We start from the raw sequence: 27,393 nt of genomic DNA on the forward strand, positions 1-27,393 counted from the left end.
ATCTGTTCTCTCATGATAAGATTGTACAATCCTGTATAGTCTGAAACTTTACTTCCCTGCAACCAACACTCCAGAGCCTTAGAGGCACAATCTACAAAATCAGTCCAGTCTTGAGTCTGTGCTTTTTGGGTGTCTCTGAACAACAACCTGTATTGCTCAGTGGTTAGGCCAAACCCTTCAATAAGAGCACTCTTCAAGACAGAGTAGTTTTTGGCATCCTCAGGTCTAACTGTGAGGAGCCTGTACCTCCCTTTCTCTGAAAAGGAGTACCATAAAATTGCAGCCCACTGATCCTGAGGAACCTGCTGTACCATGCAGGCTCTCTCAAGAGCAGTCATCCATTTGTGGATGTCATCCCCTTCCTTGTAGGGGGCCACAATTTTTGTCAGGTTTCTATTATCATAGCTCCTGTCTTTTTCTCTAGGAATGTTGCTGCCACCAGTGACATCTAAGCCACACAATTTCTGCTCTCTTGCCAAGGCAAGTCTAGCTTGAGCCAGGGCTACCTCCTCCCTCTCTATTTGGAGTTTGACAGCTCTCATCCTGGCCTTATGCTCCATCTTTTGTGAGGCAGTCATGCCTCTCTGAGATTCTCTTGAGGCACTAGAAATATGAGAGTCCCCTGATGGAGATCTCACTCTTCTGTTGCCTGGGAGAATGCTCTGGTGGGATCTGGGGAGGTGCTGGCCCTCTCCATTTCCCAGTAGGTTTAAGTTGGCCTGGTTAAGCCTGGCAACTACAACCTGGTTAACCCCTTGATCCTGATCTTCAGGGTCATCTACCTCTGAGCCCTCCTCCTCTTCTACCTCCTCTTCTTCCTCCTCTGGGGTGGTCTCAGTGGCTGTGGGGTCCACTCCCTCTCCTGATTCTAAGGGAACTGCATTTGCTTTTTCCAAGTCATCCTGTTCTAGAATGGCTATCAGGGAAGGACTGGTGGGACTTCTGCCCCTTTTTAACCCTCTTGAGATGCACAAGGCAACCAAGTCTTTGTGGGTTAGTTTGTCATAGCTGGAAGTTGCCTGGGTAAGGTCAACTGTCACAGGAACAGACCCTGAGGCTTTTCCTGTGTCAGACATGACTCTAGTGTGGTGTAAGTGGTGCACCTACCTACACTAAGTGTTTCCCTACTGTACCTTGCTAGTGAGTTGTAGTTAGGGTGTGCTAATCCCTTTAACCTACAACTACTAAGTTCAGTAGAACTTAAATATGCTAAGCTTTTGATTTATATGTACCTAGAGGTACTTGATGTGATCTTTCAATTTGATAAAAAGATTTCAATGGTAAAACAAACAGCAAGCTCAAATCCGCACCGCTGCTCACCAATGTGAGAAGTTGGCCTGATATATGATGTTTCCAATTCTGGAACCACCTTGTATCAGTCCAAACAACCCTTATGGTGTCTGGTTGTAAGTCAACCTTATTAGACAAGCTATCCTAGGGGTAGCATGGACTAAGCAGCCTTAAAGGCTTAACTTAAGAGGTCGTGTTAAGCGAGCTGTTTTACCACACACAATCCTGTAATATCAAATGAAAGGACACCACACAAGTATATATTTTAAAAATATATGTATTTATTACTAAAAACAATCCCCAGTATTCTTTATGAATAAAGGGGCACAAGCGTTAAATCAAAAGCACAGTATAACATACAAAGTTGCACAATTTTGGATGAGGCCTAGGGGCCACTCAAACCATATACTAAAAAAATGGTATAAGAGATACCAATCGATCAGTGGTTAGGCCTAGGGCCTAGGGAATCGCTGGGAGCAGTCGGGACTAGCAATGCTGAAGTCGGGAAAAGCCCGCGGGATTCGGGTGCAGTGCAGAAAGTGCACGCATGCATCAATGTTAACCAATGGTGCGTAAAAGTTACAAAGTTAGAGTTTAAGGACACTTCCGCTGAACCTAGAGGAACAAAACTTAAGACACATACCCTAGAGGTGTGTACCAGTGTGGGAACACCGGCGTTGCAATGTTACCTCACCCACAGGAAGTGGGTGCACAGGGTCGAAGTTGAGTCGGGTTTCGTCACGCAGGCTCTTGGTGCTTGGAGCTGAAAGGGCTGCAGGCGGGGTGAAAGAGAAGTGTCCGGTGGAGTCCAAGGGTGGACTCGAGTCGAAAAGTACCTGAAAGCAGAGGGGACAGAGTCTGGGTCACTCAGCAGTGACCAGGGTGGAACCAGGACGGAACCAGGCAATGTCGGGCGCAATCAGGTGGTTGTCAAGGAGCTTCTCTCCGCTGTCACATGGGCTCTGGGGCATCTACGAAGTCCAGGAGCAGGTCACGATCTGTCCCACGCAGGCTCTCGCCGTCGGCGCTGTCAGCTTCAAGATTGGAGCAAACATCACTTGGCAAAAGCAATCCACGCGGAACTGGAAGATTGCTTCTCACTCGGACCAGGAGGGTCAGAGTGGGGGCTCCTTTTCAGGGGAGCTGGTGCAAATCTGGAGCAACCAGAATCACAAGTCGAATTTCAAGTTTCGTCGGCACAGGGGCCACAAGCCAGCTGGCAAGGGACTGGCCAACGCGGTGAGCCAAAAGAAGCAGAAGGGCCCCACGCAGCACTCGTCGAGTGTAGGGGGCTGAACTTCGGTGCAAGAGTGGCTCAGGGTTGGGGCTTCTCAAACCCCGTTGTACAGCTTCGAGGGTCACTCGTGGGCTGCACGGTCAGCGTCTCGTGGTCTTTCCAAGATGGCGTGCCCCACGCTTCCGGTCGCCTCCACGGGTCTCAGCTCTGCAGGGACTGTGGATCGGGCTGTTAGAAGGCAGGCAAGCTTGATCTCGTCGATCTCTGTCGCTCGAGTTCCGGCGGGAACTGCAACAAAGTAGATGTCGAGGGCTGGATGGTGCCTGTTTGCACAGGGTGGTTACTCCTTGACCACAAGGGAGATTCTTCAGTCTTCTACGTTGAGTAGGATGTCGAAGGGTCCAGAGTTTCGTTTCTTATGTTTCATCAGGATAATCTGAAGTGCATTGGCACTGCTCCCACTCTTATTCGAATCCGGGGGGCTGGATTACCTGCTAGGTCCCCTCCTATGGGTGGGACCCAGGAAGTGGGTGGATACACCCCTTCCTTTGATCCTGACCGCGCTGGGACGGGGGCTGGAGTGCCCCAGAACCGGTTTGGCCGGATTATGCAAGGGGCAGCCTTGTGCTCCCCAGGCAGTGTCTGGTTTCTTTCAAACCTCCCTGCTACAATCCACTATCTCCTGTCTGGGGGGTTGTAACACCGCCCTGCGACAGGAAACCCTTTGTCCAGGCCCCTTGGGCTGAGTTTCGGTCAGCTTCAGGGGGTCAGACTCGTGTCTGTGGCAGAAGCATCCATTTTGTGGATCTGAGGCCCTTTTAGAAATTAACCGCATTTAAGTAAAGTAACATGTCTTACCCCTCTAGAGGGGTGGAATGCTATCCCCGTCGCCAGAACTGGCGAGGGGATAGTATTCCAAATTGTATGACACCTTACACGACATGTTTTGATAAAGCCAAACCAGAGTTGCTATATAACCGCGAGGATTATAATGCACTTAAGAGTATATGGTATGGCATTATCCTGAAACAGCTTAGGGATTTGTTCCCGACGGCTGCAGACAGGCTCAGCTCATGCTAGAGCTCCATCTCACATTAAACCACGCACTCTGCCTCCAGGATTGATAAGGCCTTCCATAGGAGTGGCTCACAGGTTTATATGTGTTCAGATATAGGTTTAGATATAGGTATACTATATCTAAGCAAGGGGTGATTACACCACCTTGCCCCAGCTGAGTGATCAGCCAGTTGTGTCAATTTAAGAACCAGCCAGGGGTGGCAAAAGATATGCTGCAGCCCCTGGTAGGCCTTGGTGGCACCTATGCCCTGGGCACCTATAGTGCATGGTACAGGGGCTAATAAGGAGACCATTTCCAATTGTGGTATGTACCTATAGCACATGTATCAATAATTTAGAGAGAGAACAGCAGGCTGGGGGTCTGATTAGCAGGCCCACAGCCTCAGTAGTCTAAAACCAGTGAAGCAAAAAGCAAAAATTTGGGGTGACCATAGGATAGCAGACCCTACTCTCCTACACATTCCTATTATCTCTTCCCTTACGGTGTCATATTTCAAAAGAAAAGGGCTGTAGAGACAAAAACCAGTGAAGTACCCTGGGGTCTGGGCTTTGCTTCGAGACATCCATTGTAATGGGGCATGATCCATGTAGAGGATGAATGGTTTACCCTCCAGATAATAACGAAGCTTGTTAAGGCCCATTTATTTGCTAGGCACTCCCTCTCTATCGTGGGGTATTTACATTCTCGGGGGAATAGCTTTCTGCTAACAAACAGAATTGCGTGTTCCAGCCCGTCCCCTCCTAGTTGTGACAAGACCGCCCCCTGCCCTGAGTCTGATGCATCGGTAGACAAGATGAACGTTTTGCTAAAGTCTGGGGATATGAGGACGGGGCCTGAGGAGATTACCCTTTTCAGTTCCTTAAAGGCCCCTATCATCTCGGGGGAGGGATGTTGGAGTTGCAGTGGTCTAATCTCTTTTCGAAGGAGGTTAGTTAACGAGACAGCTACTTCTGCAAATTGGGGGATAAACCTCCGGTAGTAGCCAATTAGGCCCAAAAAAGCCCACAGTTCCTTTTTTGAGGTGGGAAAAGGCAATTCCAATATAGCCTTCACCTTTTCGGCCTGGAGGGCAATCATTCCATCACCCAACACATACCCGAGGTATTTTACTCTTTGATAAGCCGCTCGAGATTTTTTCGCATTAATGTGCAGCCCGGCACATCTGAGCGCTTGCAATATGGTTCTCAAGTGTTCTAAATGTTCGCTCCAGTTTGGGCTAAAAACGACTATATCGTCCAGATATGCTGAACAGAAAGTGGGGTATTTCTTTAAGATGGCCTTCATTAATCTTTGATATGTGGGAGGTGCCCCGTGGAGACCGAAGGGGAGAACGTTGAATTCAAACAATCCGTCATCCGTTGAAAAGGCAGTCTTTTTTCAGTCTTCAACTCGGAGGGGCACCTGCCAGTACCCTTTTGTTAAATCAAAGGTCGTGATATATTTTGAGTCGCCAAGTTTTTCTATAAGGTCATCCACCCTGGGAATAGGGTAGGCGTCAAAGGTTGAAATATCATTTAGGGCTAAAGAAAGTCCATACAAAAACGTGTTGTTCCGTCTGGCTTAGGGATCATTATAATCGGGTACGACCAGTCACTGTTAGAGGGTCGAATCACTCCTAGATTCAGCATCTCCTGTACTTCTTTTCGTGCCGCTTCTTTCCTGGCCACCGGTATCCGATAGGCTCATTGTTTTACGGTCTTCCCTGTCGGTGTTTCAATTTTATGTTCAGCTAGGGTAGTCTTCCCTGGCAGGTCCGAAAATATCGGTGAAAAGGGCAGCAGAATTTGGTGTAATTCTTCCCTCATCTCATCTGTGATGTCTTCATTAATCACCAGTTTTTCGAGTGTTGAGCTTTGGGAAGTGGATGTGGGCAAGGTAAGGTGGGCCGCTGTAGGTGGGGGCCCGAGCCATTTCTTTAGCTTGTTTAAGTGGTAACACTGGGTCTTGGTAGGGGTGGACTGTACTCGGTACGTGGTATGGCCCACGGTTTCTGTTAACCGGTAAGGTCCTAACCATTCACTTTGAAACTTACGGGTGGAGGAGGGAAGCAGGACCAATACCCAGTCCCCCACTGATAGTTTCGTCCATTTTCTTTCTTTATTGTAGTATTTTTTTTGTTTGTTTTGACTTTTCTCCAAAGGCCAGGTCCCTCAGTTTTCCCAGCTTGGACCTCAGTTGCTGGGTGTATTCCAATAAAGAATGTTGGTCCGTTTCCTCTTCGGATTCCCAGGCATCTTTGGTCATCTCCAGAAGGGACCTGGGCTGTTGTCCATATAGCATCTCAAATGGCGAACAACTCAGGCTACTCTGTACCTGGGAGCGTAACACAGAGGGCCAGAGGAAGAAGTATGTCCCAATCCTGTCCCTCGAGGGTAAGCATCTTTTTCAAGGTGGTCTTTAGAGTCCGGTTATACCTCTCAACAAGACCATCCGTTTAAGGATGGTAGACCGATGTGCGGTGTTGGTGTATATTCAATGAGCGGAATAACTTCTTTCATTAGGCGGGACATAAACAGAGTCCCCTGGTCCGTTAACACTTCTTTGGGGAAGCCCACCCTGGAAAACAACTATAAACATTTCTCTGCAATGTTCTTAGTGGTAGGGGCCGGAAGGGGGAACGCTTCGGTAAATCGGGTGGCATAGTCCACAATAACTAATGCGTACAGGTTCCCTTTAGATGTCTTGGGCATTGGCCTATCAAATCCATGCCGACTCTTTCAAAGGGGGTTCCTATGATCGACATGGGCTGTAACGGCGCTGCTGGTGGTCTTTGCATGTTTCTTTTTTTGACTTATTTCGCACGTACTACAGTACTTCTGGACGTCTTTATAGATACCTGGCCAAAAGAAAAGGCGCAAAACTTTTTTGGTAGTCTTCCCTGTACCCGTATGCCCTGCGGTGAGGTGTGCGGGGAAAAAAAAGAATCTGCTCGTGGAATGGTACATGGACTAGCAACTGGGTGGTTTCCCTCTGTCGGCCTTCTCTCTATAGGAGATCATTTTTAATCAGTAAACGGGGATAAGCGGGGGATGGGTTGCTCTGGTTAACATGGGCGTACTCTTAGGCGTACTTCTAGGCGTTAAACCAACTGGGGTCGTTGGCTTGGGCAAAGCGGAAGCTGCGATCCAACAACCATGGGTCTGGGAAGGTGAAGACTGGAAGCGGGGCCCCTGGTACTCCTGTTTCTCTTCCTATTTTATCTTGAAACAGGGTGAGAAAATCGGGATTATCCACCCCCAGAATGATATCTTCAGGTAGGGAATCCACCACCCCCACCTTTACCGTGCATGGCTTCCCATCTAATGGAACCATAGTTACAAGGGCCAGTGGATAGGGTTTTACATCTCCGTGCACGTAACGGATGTGAACCAAAGTGTCGGGGAGATATTGTGTAGGGAGGAAGATGCCCTTCTGGACCACTGACAGCTTACACCCTGAATCTAATAGAGCTTTGACCAGTTTCCAATTCACCTGCATACGTACTTAAAAGGACGTCCCCATCTCTGCTGAATATAGGACTGCCTTAGGTACATACCCAACCTCCATGGATCCCTCCGCTGGTTTCTTTCTGGGGCAGAGACGGGCTATGTGGCCCCAATCCCCACACTCAAAACACTGGGGCCCTCGGAACTGGGGTGTTTCCATTTAGATTGGTTTTCTGGGCATGTCTATCAGGGGTTTCAGTTTCTTATCGGTTTTAGGTAGGATTGCACTCTTGTGAGGTTTTTCATTGTCCCAGGTCAGTATCCGCGGTTGAGCTCTTGAGTAGTTTGCTGCCATCTTGATGTCTTGCTCGGCCGAGAGGTTCGAGTGTTGTTTTAGCCACCTCTGTGTCCCGTATGGAAGTGCTTCCATGAATTGCTCTAAGTATACCCTGGTCATTATTTCATCCTTGGTACTAGTGTCCGGTTTCAGCCACTTATCTGTGGCCATTTTAAGGCGGAATAACAGGGTTTTCGGGTTCTCCCCTGGTATGCCTTGTTCTTTGCGAAACCGTACCCGATACGCTTCCGCATCCAGACCGAGATGGTCTAGACTTATATCTTTGATCGTCTGGTAGAGAGTTTCTCCCCTTGGATTTGCGACTTGGTATGCAAATTGAGCCTCGCCGGTCAAGAGAGGCGCCAAGAAGAACGGCCACTTTTCTTCGGACCATCCGCACGCTCTGGTTGCCCTCTCAAAATTCAACAAGAAAGCGCCTGGATTCTCTCCCGGTACATACTTCTGGAGGGCTATACCTGAGGGGTTTGGCACGGAAATCCGCCTTTCTACTTGGATAGGGGTGCTCGGGTCGTGTCCTGCTTTCTGTAGGCTCTCGATGTGGGCAGTGATGGTGTTTTTAAAAACCTCGCGGTCTGCCTGTGCGGAGGTCATCTGTCTCTCGATGGCCCATTCCAGTTTTTCCTGGCCTTTAATAAGGTGTTGTATGAGGGATCCATCATAGGTTGACTGATGGATAGAGATGATGATCCCACTTCTGACACCAGTTGTGGTGGGGTTGCAAGAACTGAGCGTAGGCCAGATCGGGGCAGATATGGTTTTATTTTTCCTAAAACACGTTTGTGTCTACTTGTGAGTCTCTGGTTTGCAAAGGTAGCGGGATCCGTCATGTGGTAGGTTTGGGTGTCCTTTGGAACTTTGCTAGGCTTAGCGGTCAGGACTCCTAGGCTCTTAACTCCACAGGGTGTACGCCTCGTCAGGTAGAGTAGTAGACAGCGTGTAATAAGTAGAGAAAAAAATACGTGTCAGGACACTTGTCCTACTTATAGCCCATGTAAGGGACCGGGAGTGAGGGAAAAACACCAGACTTGTGCACGCAGTAACACTCAGCTCCACACAAAATTAGGGGTGGTGAAGTACTACTCGTGTCGGTGAACGATTAGGGTTTTTGAAGTGGTGGGGGTCGGAGGCTTCTTACTATCGGGGATTATGCTCTTTCCTTCCCACCTACCCTGAGAAATTGTCCCGTACCTGCTCTAGCCACGCTCCTCCTGGGGCGTGGCACGGCGGCTCGTGGTACAGTTGGCCTCCTGGCTCCGTCGGGACTGCAGCGGGACCTGCTCCTTGTGCTTCTCTGGTGTTTCCTTCCGCTCCTTGGATCGCTTCGAACTCTCTCTCACTCGTCTCCTTTTCTCCTCCGGTGTCGGTGCACACTGAATCTCCCGGAGTCTCCGACCTTAACGCCTGGAACGCGCTGACGTCGTCAGGGGGAGGAGTCTCGTCAGGAAGGAATCCCTGGTGAAAGGAGCCGCTCCTCTGATTGTCGTCTGTATAGTGCAATACAGTTTTGTTCTCGAGTATCCACTCTTCCTGCTGAAAGGGGACACGAGGTGTAGAAAGAGGTACAGCAGACCACCAGTCCCCTGTTCCTCTAGATTCCTGCCTGGTGACCCCAACCCATCACACTAAATTACCCTCCTTGGCGAGGTAATGGCAATGAGAAATACAGTTTTAAAAGACAATAACCTCAAGGGACATTTGTGCAAGGGTTCAGAGGGAGAACCCATCAAGTAGGTTAAGACAAGATTTAAGTCCCATTGAGGCACAATAAATGGAGTGGGCGGAAATTTATTGGTAAGGCCCTTAATGAACCGTAACACAATAGGTGATTTAAACAAGGACGGCAGATCCGGCAAGCAAAGGAACGCCGACAAACCCGATAAATAGCCCTTCACAGTAGCCACAGTCAAGCCTTGCTGAGCTAGAGTGAGAGCAAACTGAAGGATGTTGGATAAACAAGCCCTCAAAGGGTCAATAGACTTCTCCCCACACTAATGGACAAATTTGGACCACCTATGGGAATAGATAGACTTGTGGAGTGTCGCCTGGCCGATAGTATAACGTCCACCACGACAGGCGGGAGAGAAAAAGAATTCAGGTTGCCCCATTCAATCTCCAGGTATGAAGGTGTAAGCTCTGGAGGTGGGGGTGTAGAACCTGCCCCTGCGACTGAGAGAGGAGGTCTGCCCAAAGAGGTAGACGGAGCGGAGGGCACGAGAAGAGGTGGAGAAGATCTGTATACCACACCCTTCTTGGCCAATCGGGATGATCAATATGACTTGGGCCCGGTCTTGGCGAATCTTCCTCAGAACCCGAGGAATCAAGGGTATGGGAGGAAATGCGTAAAGGAGATGTGCATCCCATCTCAACTGAAACGCGTCCCCCAAAGCTCCCTGCATCGGATACTGGAGACTGCAGAATGACGGGCAGTGAGCGTTCTCGTGAGTGGCAAACAGGTCCACAGGAGGAGTTACCCACGTCCGAAAGACGTGACAAGCCACCTCCGGATTGAGCCTCCACTTGTGGTCGGCAGAGAACTGCCGACTGAGACTGTCTGCACGCACGTTCAGAACTCTGGCCAGATGATTTGCCATCAGACAAATCTGCAGAGACAATGCGATCCCACTCCTCCCTGCTTGTTGACATACCACATCGCGGTAGTGTTGTCCGTCAGGAGTTGAACCTACTGACCGCGAAGGGAAGGGAGGAAGGCCTTGAGTGCCAAACGAATCGCCCGCAACTCCAAAAGGTTGATGTGAAGCAACCTTTCCTCTGGAGACCAAAGACCCTTGATCTCCAGATCCCCCAGATGCGCACCCCACCCTAAAGTGGATGCATCCGTTATCACTGTGGCCACCGATGGAGGTAGATGGAAGGGCTTTCCTTGAGACAGATTGCCTTCCATGCTCTACCAAGACAGATCCGCTGCAGCTTCTCTGGAGATCCTCACAGACTCCCTGAGATCTCTGTTGTGCTGATACCACTGCCTGCGGAGGCACCACTGGAGCGCCCTCATGTGCCAGCATGCATAGTTGACCAACAGAATGCAGGAAGCAAACAGACCGAGCAGACAAAGGACCTTCAGGACTGGAACGACCGCTCCATTGTAAACAAGGGAATCATTTCCTGTATGTCGAGAATCCTTTGTGGAGAAGGGAATGCTCGACACACAGTAGTGTGCAGTACCGCCCCTATGAACAGGTTGCGCTGAGAGGGCACCAGGTGAGACTAGGGCACGTTTACCGAGAAAGCCAGTTTGTACAACAGCTGAGTTGTAACCTGCAGATGATGAAGTACCTTCTCTGGCGACTCCGCTTTGATCAGCCAGTCATCTAGATAGGGGAAAACTGGAATCCCAGATCTCCTGAGATGGGTTGCCACCACTGCCATCACCTTGGTGAAGACTCGAGACTCGAGGTGCAGTAGTAATAGTAGTAGTGCTGCGACCCTACCGTAAAACAGAGATACTTCCTGTGCGACTTCAGGATCGTCATAGGGAAATACGCGTCCTGCAAGTCAATCGACACCATCCAGTCCTCCTGTTGCAGCGCTTGAAGAACCTGCGCAAGGGTGAGCATCTTGAACTTTTCCTGGTTTAGAAAAAGGTTCAAGATCCTGAGATCCAGGATTGGACGTAAGGAGTAGTTTTTTACCTGTAACTCCAGTTCTGTAGTAGGGGTATCTCTGTTATAGTTATAATCTAGTGAATAGTCCCGCTCATGTGCGGGGACCCCGGAGCAATCAAAAAGAATCTCTTAAGCTGTCTTCTGGGCAGTCCTGCATTGACACTTAAGAGAGAATTAAAGACAAACAATTAACCCTGGGCGTAGTGGGCGTAGTGGGGCTCCGTGGACCTACGCGGAGTGGGCGAGAAGCTACGCCCACTCCCGCACTCCGCGTAGCCCCACTACGCACCTCCCTCCCGCTCTCCTCTACATACATTATTTAAGCAAAATACCCTTAATAAAACAATTTTAAAGCACTTACCGTGTCCGGGGCTCGTCCGGGGCTCCCTCTTGGAATCGCGTCGTCATGGATACCAATGCGCATGGGCGGGCGGCCGCGCATGCGCATTGGTATCTATGAAGGGACGCTATTCCAAGAGGGAGCCCCGGACGAGCCCCGGACACGGTAAGCGCTTTAAAATTGTTTTATTAAGGGTAGTTTGCTTAAATAATGTATGTAGGGGAGGGTGGGAGGGAGGCGGGTGGCGGCCGACTCGGCTACGCACACGGAGTGGGCGTAGTGTTGCCGGCTACGCAAAATGCGTAGGAGGCAACACTACGCCTACTCCGTGGGCGTAGCCGATTCGGACGCCCAGGCTTACAAATAATGCAGCCTATACATGCAAGGCTACACTGTCCAGTACTTCACCTAGAAATACAAAAGATATTCCACCAATATCATATTCAGCAATGTCTGCCAAGTTTCAACCATAGAGAAACTTGCCCCTTCACCAAATCCTTGGAATGATAGAGAGGAAGGGATGGATTGACAAGCCCCGCATAGGCTGCCATTATGTGGCTTAAAAAGGGATACCGTGCCTTTAAGGAAACTTTCCAGAACCCTCGGTATCCCAGAATGCACAGCAACTCCCTCCACTTTCAGTACTTTTTGGAGGTGTACAAAGCTAGACCTGTAGCATTCAGTATTTCATCCTTTTTCTCCACCGGGGAGGAGGGCGGGCGCTTATGACTATAACAGAGATACCCCTACTACAGAACTGGAGTTACAGGTAAGAAACTACTCCTTCTGTAGTAGGGGATCTCTGTGTATAGTCATAATCTAGTGAATAGAATGGCAAGCCCATCCCCACAACCAAACCGGCGGTGGAGGAAAAAGACAACACCACTACTGTGCAAACAGATTTCGTAACGAAGCCTGCCAAACCTGAGCATCTGCTCTGGCATCAGAGTCCAGACAGTAATGCTTGGCAAAGGTATGGACCGACTTCCACGTGGCAGCCCTGCAGATCTCTGCAATGGGAACATTACGTAGCAAAGCCGTTGTAGCCGCTTTGCCCCTGGTGGAATGAGCCTTAGGCTTACCCCCTAAGGTCTTATTAGCCTTTTGATAACACAACTGGATGCAGGACAAAATCTACCTAGAGATGGACTGCTTAGAGGTAAGCAAGACCAGTCCTGACCGACCCATAGTTGACAAACAGTTGGTCTGACCTACGAATATCCTTGGTCTTATCCAGATAGAATTTCAAAACCCTTCTGACATCCAGGGAATGAAGAGACCTTTCCGCTGGAGTGGAAGGATTCTGAAAAAACGTAGGCAACGTTATAATCTGGTTAACATGAAAATCAGAAATCACTTTAGGAAGGAACTTAGGGTAAGTACGCATCACAACCTTAGCAGCATGAAATATAGTATAAGGTTCCTGGCAACACAATGCCTGAATTTCACTCACCCTGCGGGCCGATGTAATAGCCACGAGGAATGCCGCCTTCCAGGACAGGTGCTGCAGCGAAGCCTTATGAATAGGTTCAAAAGGCTCCTTCATCAACCTGGACAGCACCACATTCAGTTCCCACGAAGGCGAAGGAAGCCGAACAGGAGGAAACACTTTCTTCAAGCCTTCCAAAAAATCCTTTATCACAGGAATCTGGAAGAAGGATGTCTGTGAAGGGCATTTCCTGTAGGCAGTCAGCGCAGCGAGATGAACCTTAATAGGATGGAAATTAAGGACAGACTGCGCCAAATGCAAGAGGTATGGAAGGATGACATCTTCCTTGCATGTCGTCGGATCATAGTTCTTGGACGTACACCAGATGTAGAACCTCTTCCACTTGTAAGCATAGGAAGTCCTAGTGGAAGGACGCTTAGCCTCCTTCAGTATGTCCATACAATCTTCAGGAAGATTTAAATGTCCATATTGCACTATCTCAGGAGCCATGCCGCCAAACTCAAAGATGAGAGGTTGAGGTGCACCATCTGCCCCCCGAACTTCGTGAGAAGGTCCGGCCGGCACGGCAGCCGTATGTGAGGAAGGAGAGACCGGTGAAGCAGGTCCGTGAACCACCACTGTCTGGGACATTCCGGAGCAATGAGGATCATCCGCGCCCTGGACTGGGACAGCTTGATGACCACCGCCGGAATCAGGGGAATGGGCGGAAAAGCGTACAGAAAGCTGTTCGACCAGTTGATCCATAACGCATTCCCCAGAGTCCCCTGCTGGTAATATCTGGATGCGAAGTCTCGGCATTTGCTGTTGTTGGCGGTGGCGAACAGATCCACGTCTGGAGTGCCCCACCGGGCGAAGACGTCTCCGAGCACTTCGTCGTTTATGAACCACTCGTGGTATTCCTGGATCAGTCTGCTGAGTGCGTCTGCCTGAGCATTCTGCAAACCTGGCAGATGGGTAGCCGTTATCGTCAGTTCTCTGGCTAGCAGCCAGTGCCAGATCGCCTGCGCTTCCTGTGACAGTGTGCGCGATCTCGAGCCCCCTGCTTGTTGAGGTAATACATCGTGGTCGTATTGTCCGTCTGTACAAGCAGAGAGTTGGTCTGGAAGGACGGATGAAAAGCCTTCAGTGCGAAGTGAACCGCTCTGAGTTCCAGGAAATTGATGTGGTACGTGGACTCTGTCGGGGACCACGTTCCTTGGATCTGTAACTGTCCGGAATGCGCTCCCCAGCCCTGGAGAGAAGCATCCATAACGATAATTTGAGTGGGAATGTCCTTCTGGAACGGAACCCCCTTGAGGAGGTTTTCTGCTGAACACCACCATCTCAGGGACTGCTGAGCGTGCAGAGACAGTCGTATCCTGTCGTCCCACTTCCCTCGCCTCTGGTCCCACTGATCTTCCAGACATTCCTGCAGCGGCCGCATGTGTAGGCGGGCATGTGGAGTGAGGAAGATACAAGAGGCCATCGACCCCAGTAGAGGAGACACCGTCCTCTCTGTCGTAGATGGAACAGCCATGAGAGCCTGAGCCTTCCGAAGGATCGATAAGCGTCTCTCCTCCGAAGGACACCTTGTTCTTTCTCAGGTGTGCCGCTACCACTGCCATGCACTTTGAAAAAGTCCTGGGCGCAGACATCAGTCCAAACGGGAGCACGGTGTATTGATAGTGATTGGTGCCGACATGGAAGCGCAGGAACTTCCGGTGTTTCCGCGCAATGGGCACATGGAAGAACGCATCCTGCAGATCTATCGCGCAAAGCCAGTCTCCCCTTTGCAGCTGAGGGTAAATCTGGTGCAAAGACAGCATGCAAAACTTTTCACTGCGAATCCATTTGTTTGCTTGTCGCAAATCCAGAATGGGCCTGAACTTGTTCCTGTCTTTCTTGCGTACCAGAAAGAAGCAGGAGTAAAGACCCTTTCCCCTTTGAGACATAGGGACGTCTTCTATCGCCCTTTTTCGTAACAGGGTATCTGCCTCCGCCTGGAGCGCGCGCAGTTGGAACTGTGAGCAAACCGGTGGAATCGCTGGAGGCGGGCTGAGAAAACGAAGGCTGTATCCATTGCAAACAATATTCAACACCCACTTGTCCGGAGTAATTTTTCTCCACTCTGCCAAGTAATTTTGTATGCTTCCCCCCACCGGAGCGGGTAACGGAAGAGGGGGAAGTAACACCTCCAGGCTTAGACCCGGCCGGGCCCTTGTTCGCGGAGGAGGACAGATGACCACCTCTGCCCCCTGGCGCTTTTGGAATGGCCGCCGCTGGTACTGCTGCTGCTGCTGTTGCTGCTGTCCAGCCTGCTGACCTTGCCCCGTGCCCTGCGCACCGTAACGCCTTTGGAACGGGCGGAAGGTCTTCCTCTGTTCCTTCGGCTTCTCCAACCCGACAGCCGTCAGGGTTTCAGCCTCCGCCTTCATGCGGGCCATCTCTTCATCCGCATGTTTGCTGAACAGGGTCGCTCCTGAAAACGGTAGGTTGGCGACCCTCCTCTGGCTTCAGTGACGTTAGACGCAGCCAGGTGTGGCGTCGCAGGTTGATCCCATGGCAGTGCCCGTGGGCTGCCAAGAGCGAGGAATCCGCAGCCGAGCTTATCACCTGGTTGGAGACCATCATCCCCTCATTAATGATCTCTTGGAAATCCTCCCTTCTGTCCTAGGGTAGGTGTTCCAAGAACTGCTGCAGGGACTCCCATAGGGCCCGGTCGTAACGACCCAACAGAGCCGAGGCATTTGCGGCCTTTATAGAAGCGGAGGCCGTACCGCAGACTTTCCTGCCGGCCGAGTCCATCAAGCGGATCTCCTTGTCAGCAGGCACAGTCGACGACGGGGCGGTGGAGTGCTGTTTTCTCGCTGCCGTCACTATCACCGAGTCCGGTACAGGGTCCGAGCGAAGGAACGCCGGGTCTGAATCCGGGGCCCTGTATTTCTTTTGCAGCCTGGAAGGTGCCGATTTTGTAGAGGCAGGGGTGAGGAAGAGCTCCATGGCAGGTTCTTCCAGCCCTGGCACCAAGGGCAACAAGGGGCAAGACAGCTGTTTCCTATGCAGGGTCTCGAAGATGACTGAAGTCGATGGCGTGGGCACCGTGAGTGTAATGCCCAGTTTCGCCGCCCCACGCAACAACACCTCTTGGAAGGAGACGATGTCGTCTACTGGAGACACCCTCGTCCGAGGGGAGTCAGACAACGTAGGCGAATAGTTCCGGGCACTGGACGAGTCCGTGTGGTGGGACCTAAACCTGTCCTTCCTGTGGTGCCGTCTGGACCGTGTGGAAGAACGACGGTCACTTCTGGATCTGTCCCTCCGTCTGGAGCGAGCTCTCGACCTCCTTGGCCTCGGTTCGTCCACTGGCCGTAAAGGAGGGAGCCTAGGACGTGGAAGCCCCGTAGGTGGTGTCGGGAGATGAGGCAAAGAGAGAGACCTTGGTGGAGGTGTCGGTGGAGGAGAAGGAGGTTTATGAAGGGGGGAGGAGGTGGCGAAGGTGTAGGATTACGCGGAGGAGGGTCCTTGGGTAACGGGGGAGGCGTAGGCGTCCTTGGCCGTGAGGGCGAAACGGTCTGGGAGTACTCCGAGCCCGGAGACTCTACCACTCTCCTTCTTTTCTGCGCCAGCCTTGATGGGGGTGACCTAGAGGCCGACCTCGTGGATGAGCGACGGCGCCCCCACGACCGTGGGCTCGTGGAAGCAGAGGAAAGACTGACTACAGAGCCCTGGGACTCCGTCCTGGTCTTAGAACGCCCCCTAGATATCGATTTTCTCCTTCTCGACACTGACCTCCTCTTCGACGTCGAGCGTCTCGGCGTCGATCGTCTTCTTGACGTCGATGATCTTCTCGACGTCGATGATCTTCCTCTTCGACGTCGATGATCTTCGTCTCGACGTCGATGATCTTCGTCTTGACGACGAAAGTTGAGTAGACGCCGAACGGCGGTGTCGCCTCGACAGCGAGCGCCGGTGCATTCCAGACCCTCCACGACGTCGATGGCGTCTTGACGAAGAAGCGGTCCTCGACGTTGACCTCGTCCGACGTCCGAGGTCTCGACATCACTCCCCTCGACGTCGAACGGCGACGTCGCATCGACCCAGAGCCATGGGGAGACGGGGAGCAGACGGTGGTCATCCCTCTCGACGCCGACGTCGAGGCTATCGACGTCGACCTGGGTCGTTTTCTGGCCTTCTCTTTCCTGGGGAGCCCCCCAGAGGCCGAAGTACGGTCAGAGGAAGAGGCCTCTCCATGCCCAGACCCACCTTGATCTTGCTGTCTTCTTTGCTCCAGCCCTCGGAGCCGAGTCTTGTCCCTGTCCTTCAGGGTCCTGTTGTAGAACTGCTGACAGATCTCACAATCCACAGGGACATGAGAAGAAGGAAGACAGAGAATACACACCCTGTGTGGATCAGATTTGGCCTTCTTCCTGGCACACTCAGGGCATTTGTCAAATCAGGAAGGCATATCTGACAAAAGAGTGGCCAAACTCACCAGAAAACTCCAGCAAAGGGAAGAAGGAACAAAAACACATCAAGTGAAACACTCTAAACACTTGAAAAGTGCAAAAAAATTAGACAAAACAACCAAAAAGGGAGAGCTCAATGCTCCAGGGTCCTGCTAGCAGGAGCCGGAAAAAATAACTGAAAGTGGAGGGAGTTGCTGTGCATTCTGGGATACCGAGAGTTCTGGAAAGTTTCCTTAAAGGCACGGTATCCCATTTTTAAGCCACATAATGGCAGCCTATGGGGGGCTTGTCTGTCCATCCCTTCCTCTCTATCATTCCAAGGATTTGGTGAAGGGGGAAGTTTCTCTATGGTTGAAACTTGGCAGACTGTGCTGAATATGATATTGGTGGAATATCTTTTGCATTTCTAGCTGAAGAACTGGACAGGGTAGCCTTGCATGTATAGGCTGCATTATTTGTCTTTAATTCTCTCTTAAGTGTCTATGCAGGACTGCACATAAGTCAGCTTAAGAGATTATTTTTGATTGCTCCGGGGTCCCCGCACATGAGCGGGACTATTCACTAGATTATGACTATACACAGAGATCCCCTACTACAGAACCTGCCATCCTTCTTGGGTATCAGGAAATACCGGAAGTAGCATCCCTGACCCCTTTCCCGCTCTGGAACCACCTCTATCGCACCTTTCTTTAGTAAAGTTAGGACTTCCTCCTGCAGGAGAAGAAGGTGGTCCTCCGAGCACGCCCCTTGGCAAGGAGGGTAATTTGGAGGGAATTCCCGAAAGGGAAGAGCACACCCATTCTCTACAAGATTTAGAACCCAAAGGTCTGTAGTGACCGATTCCCAATCTTGCAGAAAATGAGTAAGCAGACCCCCCACAGGACCAACATGATCCAGAATGGTGGATATAGGGCTGCTTTGCTGTGGCAAGATGAGGGGAGGTAGAGGAGGAGGAGGAGGAGGGCTGACGACCTTATGGACGACCTCTGTTTTTGCCTCTGTAGGTCATAGACAAGGTATTTTGCTGCTGCTGCTGAGGTTGTCTATAGGTCCGAAAGGAAGACCTCCCAAAACCTCTGTACCTCCTGTATGAGGAACTTCTAGACTGCACCTGTAGTCCCAGAGACTTGGCTGTGACTTTGCTGTCCTTTAACCTTTCCAAGGCTGCATCTGCTTTTTCCCAAACAGACCAGAACCATCGAAGGGGAGGTCCAGAAGAGTACCCTGCATATCAGGAGAGACCTCCGAAGATTTAAGCCAAGCACCTCTTCTTGTAGCAACCGAAGACCCCATAATCCTGGCAACAGAGTTCGCAGTATCTAGACCACTCTGAATCACCTGACGTGCAGCTGATTGAGTGTCCGATAACACCTCATTAAAATTCTGTCTCTCATCCTCAGACAATTTAGGGGCAAACTGTTTTGCAGAATCCATTAGGGCATGGATGTAAAAGACAGGTGGCAATTGTGGGCTTCAAGTCCATACTTGCCGAGGAGAACACCTTCTTTGCTTATTGGTCAAGCTTCTTCGATTCTCTATCGCCAGGGACCTGAGGAAAAGCCCTAGAAGATTTCTTCAAACAGGCAGCTTGAACTACCAGGCTCTCAGGAGAAGGAAGGGATGTTAAGAAGTTCGGATCCCCTGGAGCCACCCTGTACCTCCTGGCAACAGATTTTTAAACTGCCAGAGCCGAAAAGGGCTTACGCCAAACCTCCATAACTGGCTCAGTGATGGCATCATTGAAAGGCAGCAAAGGCTCTATAACAGTGGAGGGAGAATGAAGAACCTCCGTCAAGATATTGGACTTAAATTCGGCTGTTGCGAGCTGAAGGTCTAAGAGCTCCGCTGCCTTCCTTATTACTGGGTGATAAGGAACCACATCCTTTGAAAGAGCATCTGATGGAGGAGAAAGTTCCCATTCTGGAGACATATCAAGGCCACTTGCCTCCCTCATATCTTCAAATAAGTCATCCGACTCTTGAAGCTCACCTTCCTCCATTTCTTCTAAACGAAACCTCTGCTCTTCCAAAATACTTTGAGCCTCCCATCTATATCTTATCCTCGAAACCGGCGTCGATGGAGGTAGACCCGACTCCGACGGCGCCGGAGCTGGCGTCGAACACGGATGCGTAGGCAAGAGCTTGAGTCGATTGAGGTCAAGCAGACGGCGCCAGAGATGAAGGGAACGGCGTTGACGTCCTCTGCCCCGGGAAATGCCAAGACGGAGCCTGAAAGAAATGGCATAAATGGAGCCTGAACATAGGCCTGAGGAACCCCAAGATTGAAGGCCATAGGACCCATGGGACCCGAAGGTGCTCGAGAGGGGTACATCGCCCTTGCAAAGACTCCTTACATCGCATTTAAATAATGCAATGGATCTTGCCCCGGGCCAGGGAAAGGTGGGTAGACGCCTGGAGTAGGCTCAGGCATAGGCATTACCGGAATCGGGCCAATCGGCGCCGGCGGTGGAGCCAATGGAGTAGACGACTCATCAGGTACTGTAACCTCTTCCACCGGAGCCGGAGAGTGAGCCGGAGTCGGAGATGGAGCCGGTGTCGGAGAATGCGCCGGTGAAGCCACAGGCGAAGCCGATCTAACAGGAAAACCCTGATTCGAGGGAGAAGGAGACACATAGGGCTAGATTTAAATTTACCGATTCTAAAAAAACGAATTTTACCGATTCGGTATTTTAGAATCGGTAAATGGGATGTAGGTAAAAAATCGGTATTTATTACCGATTCGGTAAAATTCTGTATATGCCATTTGGAATTTACTGATTCGGTAAATACCGAGTCGGTATTTACCGAGTCAGTATTTACCGAATCGGTATTTACCGAATCCGTACTTCCCATTCAATCCTATGGGCCTTTTGGCCCATAGGAATGAATGGGAAATACCAATTCGGTAAATACCGAATCGGTAAATACCGAAACGGGAAGGAAAGAAAAGTGATACTTAGGAGTCAGCCAATCAGTTGCTAACACCCACCCCCTCCCAACCAGGAAGTGGCTACACCCAGGCAGCTAGAAGTAATTAGAAGCTTCTGGAGAGGCTGTGCAAGCAGAGCTGAGTCCCTGAGCCACAGGAAAACTTTTGTGCTTTTAAAGTTTGAAAATGGCAAGCAGCAGTGAAAAGGAACTTCCAGAGAGGAAGGGAAAAATAAAATTTAGCACCATGGAGCTGCAGGTCCTCGTGGAGGAGGTTGTTAAAGAACACCAGAAATTGTTTGGAAATCAGTCCCTGACTGTGGCTGAATCTACCAAAAGAAAGATTTGGCTGGAAATACAGTCGAAGGAGAATGCTGTAGGAGTGACTCCAAGGGACATAGATGACCTGAAAAAGAGGTGGTATGACCTCAGGAGCATGACTAAAAAGAAAATTGCAGAACTCCACAAAGAGGCAAACAAAACTGGAGGAGGGAAGAACCGTGCTCCTCCCCTGACTGACCTGGAGGAGCTGGTGGGGTCCACCATTGAACCAGAGAGCGTCTGTGGACTGGGAGATGCAGACAGCTCAGCCAGAGCTACCACCAGAAAAGGTAAGATGCATGCACAGCAATCACCCCCACCCCATCACCTTCCCTTTTCCCTATGTGGCAAAGTTTACCCCACTCCAGTAGAGGTAGCACTATACAGAGCAATGCATTATGGGACATGTAGTCATTGAAAGACCTAACATGTCATACAGCACAACAAGCAACAAGTTAGGCAAAACATATCAGTCATAATCAAGCTGAGGCAATATGTACAGTGTTTCAGTGTGATTAATTTAATTGTAGAAGCAGGGAAGCAGGAGCACAGAGCTAATGTACGCATTTATGTCCACAGGCGAGACATCTCGCAGGCGTACCAGGGAGAAGGAAGGCACTGCACCACAGAGGGATGACAGCCAAGAGGCAGGCACAAGTGCAGAGAATGTCACAGAGGACACTGGTGCATCAACACCACTGCCACCATCCCAAGACCTTGAATTGTCTCCACATTTGCAGGCGTCCCCAGAACGTTCAGGATCCCCTCTGCTACAGTCCTCACCTGAACTGCCTGCATCACTGCCGCAAACAACACCTGCACCTCAAAAGAGCATGAGGCATGCAGTAGCTCCACTGGTTGAAATGGAAACTTCAGCAGGTGAAAAGGAGGGGGATGACACTCAAACCTTGGCTGGGGAAGGAAGCACTGCCACACAGCAGTCCAGTGCAGAGGGTGCCCGTACAGGTACCAGACGCCGCAGGCCCAGAGATAGCAGTGCTGCACAACATGTGGAGGGTCCCAGTGTCTTCCGTGGGCTGGAGGGTAGCATGGTGAAGATCCAAAGAATGCAGGGGAAGGCCATCCAGTCTGTGCAATGCCAGATGAGGCACCTGAATACAAATATGGAAAACATAGGGAAGGGCATCAGTGCACTGGTTGAGGAGAACAAAGAGATGGGAACAGGTATGAGGGAGATGGCTGCAGGGATGCGGGAGATGGCCTCAGGTGTGCGGGACATGACTCAATCGGTGAAGCTTCTGTGCACTAAACTGGACCAGGACAGGTTAGCAAGGCGCAAGGACAGGCAGCAGGCGCACCAACAAACTAAGGCAATGAACCGCCTGGCCACAGCCACTTCCCTTCTATGCAGACGATGCATCAACATGCAAGAGGGACTAACACACAGCAGCAACGAGGTGTCTAGGGGCCTTGCAAGGGTGACCAGTGCTGTAGAGGTGCTGATTAATGCACAGACAGCACAAACTGCTGCTCTGGATGTACCAGAAAGTGAGGAAAGCACCAGTAGGAGCAGCATGACAAGCCCCCTTGTTGTTGAGACACGGAGGAGCAGCAGGCGCCATGGTGAACCAACAGCCCAAACACCCAGTGAAGACAGCCAGCCACTTTCATCTGGCACTGGTAGGCGTGGCCGGAAATGACTTGTACAGCCCACACTCCATGACCTTAAATGGGGAAGTGAGCCAGGACTACCATTATTAAATGGATGACATTTGTGTTGCACATTTGTGCTTTAGAGTACCTGGGTAGTGCCAAATATTAAACTACGTTGGGTGCATACTACACCTGTCTGTGTCTCTTTACTTACTCAAAAAAAGTTCCTTTTGATCTCTGCCAGTCTCTATCTGCCATCTGTTGGTGTCGCAACTCCTGCTGTGTTTGGTTCAGGCAGTGCATGTTCATCATCGTGGTCCTCATAGTAGCTCAATTCCACCTCTGTGCCCTTCTTTGTAGCAAGGTTGTGCAACATTGCACAAGTTGCAATTATCTTACATCAGATGATTGGTGAGTACTGCCGTGCCCCTCCACTTTTGTGGAGGCAGCGGAACCTGCTTTTTAACAGCCCAAAGGTGCGCTCCACAACGTTCCTAGTGGATTTGTGTGCCACATTGTATCGTCTCTGGCTGGGGGTTGAAGGGTTGAGGTAGGGTGTCAGGATGAATGAGCGGACGGCATATGCACTATCCCCTATTTGTAAATGAGAAAGCCATTACTCACATGCACACATACACATACATCTGCAATGTATATCAGGGTGTGTCACAGTGTTTTACCTAGCAGGTATCCGTCGCCAAATTCCCCCGCTGTCAGGCTTGTGTAGATCCCACTGTTCTCAAAAATGTAGGAGTCGTGGGTACTTCCTGGGAACTTGGCCACAATGTCTGTGATTATGTTGTTGGCATCACAGATTACTTGTACATTGATAAAGTGGGTTGACTTCCTATTTCTGTATATGTACTCTGTGGCAGCAGGTGGACATATAGGGATGTGGGTGCCATCAATACAGCCGATGACGTGTGGGAACTGTGCAATTTGATAAAAGTCAGTCTTGGTCTTCAGCAGTTCCGTGTGTGTGTTTGGGAAGCAGATGTAATGATGCATCCTCTGCATCATAGCCTCTAGGAACTTCTTGAAAAAACGGGACAGGCAGCTCTGTGACACACCACCTACCACAGCAATCACCCCCTGGTAACTCCCAGATGCAAGCAGGTGTAGGCTGCAGAGCACCTGCACATGGGGTGGAATGGCGTGCGCCCTTGGGGTTGGGTGCTCCAAAAGGGGATGGAGGTCCCTGATCAAGTCCAGGATGGTTTGGGGGTGTAGCCTGCACCTTTGCAGTATCTCTGGCTCAGTGAGTTGAAATAGCGTTATCCTCTGTCTGTACACTTGCTCCTCCCTTCTCCAGACCCTCCCTCCTGCTGCCTGTAGCCGTAGCTGCCTTGCTATCACGCAGAATGCCGCCATTCTGGTCACACTGTTGCATTTTGGGGCCTTTTTTATAGCCTGCACCTGGTTACCACCTGCCTTCAATCCATGGTAAATACCGACTCTCAAATGCCGAATTTAATGAAATTCAGTATTTTAGAAGTTTCCTACATCTCAAAACTCATTTTTTACCATTTCTTATTTACCGAATCGGTAAATAAGAATTCGGTAATTTCCGAATCGGTAAATTCCGATTAGGTAAATTACTGACTCGTATTTACCGAATCGGTCTTTTTTGGGCCCCTACATCTCAAAAGCCAAATACCGGTCGGTAATGGCCGAAATTCGGTATTTTCAGCCGCTACCGACCGGTATTTGGCTACCTACATCTGACCCTTAGTCGTGTCCGTGTTTATGGATTGCAGCGCTTCACCTATGTGTTTGCCGAACAAACACATCGAAAGGCATATCTAAGACCTTAGCCTGTACCTCAGGATGGAAGGTGGTCTCCTTTAGCCAACCCTGATGCCGCAGCACTGCCGCTACTGCCATCTGATAAAAGACATTAGAAGAAACATCCATAGCGATCTCTATAAGTTTAGCAGATGCTCTTTCCCCTTCGGAAATTATATCTTTTGCTTCCTTCCTCTTATCCTCTAGAAGATGTTCCAACAATAAGGAAATGTCTGACCACATCTGCCGGTCATACCTTCTGAAGATGGCCAAGGCATTGAAAACTCTAATGGAGGTAGCCGTTTGAGCAGAACACCTCTTTCCAATGTTATTGAGCCAGCTACATTCCTTATCAGAGGGAGCAGAATACTGGGATGCAGGGTTTATGGCCCTTCTCTGTGCAGCCTGCATAATTACAGAGTCCGGCATAGGATGACCAATGAGGGATGTGGGCGAGTTGTCAGGGGCTTTTTATTTTTTGTCCAGCTTTAGTATCACCACTGGAATGAAAGCTGGTGTCTTCATCAGTTTGAGGCCTTCCTGCTACAACAAATCCACTATGGGAATCGCTCTGATGGAACGCTGAGTGCCTGGTTTGAAGTCATATAAAAAACATTCATCCTGTTTAGCGGGCATAGGCTTGGATGCACGCTCCAATAAGTCATGAAAGCCACCTATGTCAGCAGGTGGAGAATCTTCAGAAGGTGGGGTAGGAAATGGGGGCATGGGAGCTCTATAACCATCCCATTCATCCAGAGTATCCACATCAGTATGGATTTTTCCTTCCGCTACCTGTTTTTGATCCACATTCTGAATATCCTCTGTGATGAAAATTGGAGGGGGTACAACTTTTTCCCTGGTGGATTTAGGTGTGCTTCATCCGGCTAGATCAACAGGGGCCTACTGATTAGGAGAAGGATGTTGAGGAGCATTTACCTCTGGAAAACGCCTGTAATAATCATTGATCATTCTAGAATTTTAGATGACGCACAATTAGATGTCATTTTCATGACAGAAACCTGATTAAGTGAGGATACCTGCCCAGACATGCAGTTGGGCCTTACCTGTGAACTATGCTTGTCTCCACATAAATAGAGCGCCGTGGTGGTGCAGCCCTAGCATTTAAAAAGACGCTAAAATGTTCTACTTTCCAGGTAGAAGACTTAGAAGATGCCGAAGCTCTGGGTTTTTGCATCTCACCTTTCGCTCAATGTTCTTTTGCTGGGGGTTTGCTTACTTCCCCCTGGATTTGCAGGGGATTTTATTCATCCAATCACCTAGGTGTAAAATTGGTAACTATGCGATCTTTCGATCCTGGGTGATTTTAATATTCAGATTAACAATTCTACAAATGTTTAGTCCATACTTTTTGTGATGCACTTGCGACTTTTAACCTGTCCATGACCCCTATGGGATCCACGCACATAGCTGGACACATAATTGACACTACATTTTCCAACACTTTGATTAGTTGAGAAAGCCCTAGGGGAGTCATTTGGTTATTCCAATTTCTATTACCTTCTGCCTGGCGCTTCCCAAGGGTAAGATGAGAGCTGGCCTGAACCCTAGGAGGCGTGCTTGGAATAAGGTAGATATCTCCAAACTGAAGGAGATCCTAGAAAGTTCCAAACCCATGCTAACCTGGGATGTTCTGACAGATGATGTGGTCGTTAACAATTGACTTATAGCCACTGCCAATATGGTCGCCCCTGAATCTAGCTCTAGGACCATAAGACACCGTCCATACACCTGCTGGTTTACTAATGAATTAGCAGGAGAAAGAATATATTGTAAGAAATTAGAAAGCCAGTGGAGACGACACTGCTCTGAAAAAGACAACATCCAGTACAAAGCAGCCCTGAGCACATACCACAAACCCTTAAATCTTGAACAATGCAAGATGCTGTCCCGGGAAAACTGTCACACTTTATTCCACCCATCGAAGAGGAACTGAAGCGCTGTCTAAACAAATGCAAACCTGGTTCTCCATTGGATCCATTCTCTCCCCATATTTTGAGGGGTCAGTTTATGTCCAATATATCTGGATCTTTTTGCTGCCTCGTTGCAATAAGGGATGGTCCTTAACTCTTGCTAAAAGGCAAATGTTCTCCCTCTCCTCAAAAAAACCTAATGCTGACCCAGAAATCCCTGGGGTCTCAATGCTACTTGAGAAGATTGTGGACAACCAATTAGTCACAATCTGACTTTAGGGCACAGATCTTATAGAAATAGCTGACTCCATTAAGCTAACTTTGGATTCTGACCACAATGCCTCCCTGACCTCTCCTTGGCGTTTGACAAAGTCTCACATGAGATCCTGTTGCAGTGCCTAGCCTTGATTAGGGTGAAGGAAACAGCTTTAGAATGGCTGGGTTCCTTTTTGGATTAAAGAGAAAAGGCCGTGTGGCATAAGCCATTGTTTTTGAAGCTGAAGACTCTTAAGTGCGGGGTACTTCAGGGTTTGGCTCTGAGCCCCACACTTTTTTTTTTGTCCTCATTTGCCACATTGGTTTAAATTCCGTAGTGAAGTCCAGTGGTATACAAGCGGGGAGCTGTATCAGCTAATGAATAACTGGTAGGGCCCAACTTAACACTCGATACTCAACCCTCAACTCCTTCGTCTCGACCAACTGTAATCACCAGACAAAAACCAATCAAGAAGAGGGTGGAGAATTTTTCCACAATGATGTCACGCCCTGGGTTAGGTCTAATTGGCTTAATCATTGGACCCGGGAAAAAAAAAAACCCGGATACTCAGTGCGCCCAATTTAATAGTTGCCAAAAGGCCCTTTTATTTGTATTACCAGACCTACCCAGGTCTAATCTGGAGACCATTAATGTGGAGGTGTACCAGTCTTCGATTGTAGGGGGCAAAGAGTCTTTCCATCTTCTACATATCTCCCTTCTGGCAAGCAAGATAGAGTAGAAAACTAGCTTCTTCTCTAAACTTGGGAGACCATCTAAAATACCAAAAATAACCAATGGAAGATCGAAGACTATATTCAAATTCAAAGATAATGACAAGGTTCTTTTTACAGCCTCCCAAAATGTTGACAAAATGGGGCACTCAAAAAACATGTGACAGTCCGAAGCGGCCACCAGACCACACTTAGGGCATGCCACCGGGCTCCCCTGAGTAAACTTCGAAAGCCTTAATGGAGAGTAGTAGGCTCTATGGATGGTGAAGATATGATTTCTACGAAGCCAAGATGGTTTCACTACATCCCACAGCATTCCACAGGATAGGCTCCAAAGCTCTTGTAGATTACAATCCATTATAGTGGAAGACCAAAGCTCTTCCGGTAGTGAAAAAACACCATCCCTTTCTTCCATAATAAGCTTGTACCAGAATGAGATTTCCTTTTTGGCAAGAGGTTTATCAACCAGGAGAGATATTAGCTGGCTGTGTCCTCCTAGGGGAAATTTATTTCCACGGGTTGTCCGAGAGACATATGCACGGGACCAACTAGATATTTGCATGTGCTTGAACCTAGCAAAGT

General features: G+C 49.7%; 1 protein-coding gene across 1 annotated transcript in view; it reads right to left on the minus strand.

Moving 5' to 3' along the window:
• The window catches only part of LOC144781513 (inositol-trisphosphate 3-kinase B-like), a 944,304-nt gene that overhangs the window by 449,934 nt on the left and 466,977 nt on the right, over nt 1-27,393 (minus strand). The window lies entirely within an intron of this gene.

Source organism: Lissotriton helveticus, chromosome 9 (assembly GCF_964261635.1).
Source record: "Lissotriton helveticus chromosome 9, aLisHel1.1, whole genome shotgun sequence".
Classification (NCBI taxonomy): Eukaryota; Metazoa; Chordata; class Amphibia; order Caudata; family Salamandridae; genus Lissotriton; species Lissotriton helveticus.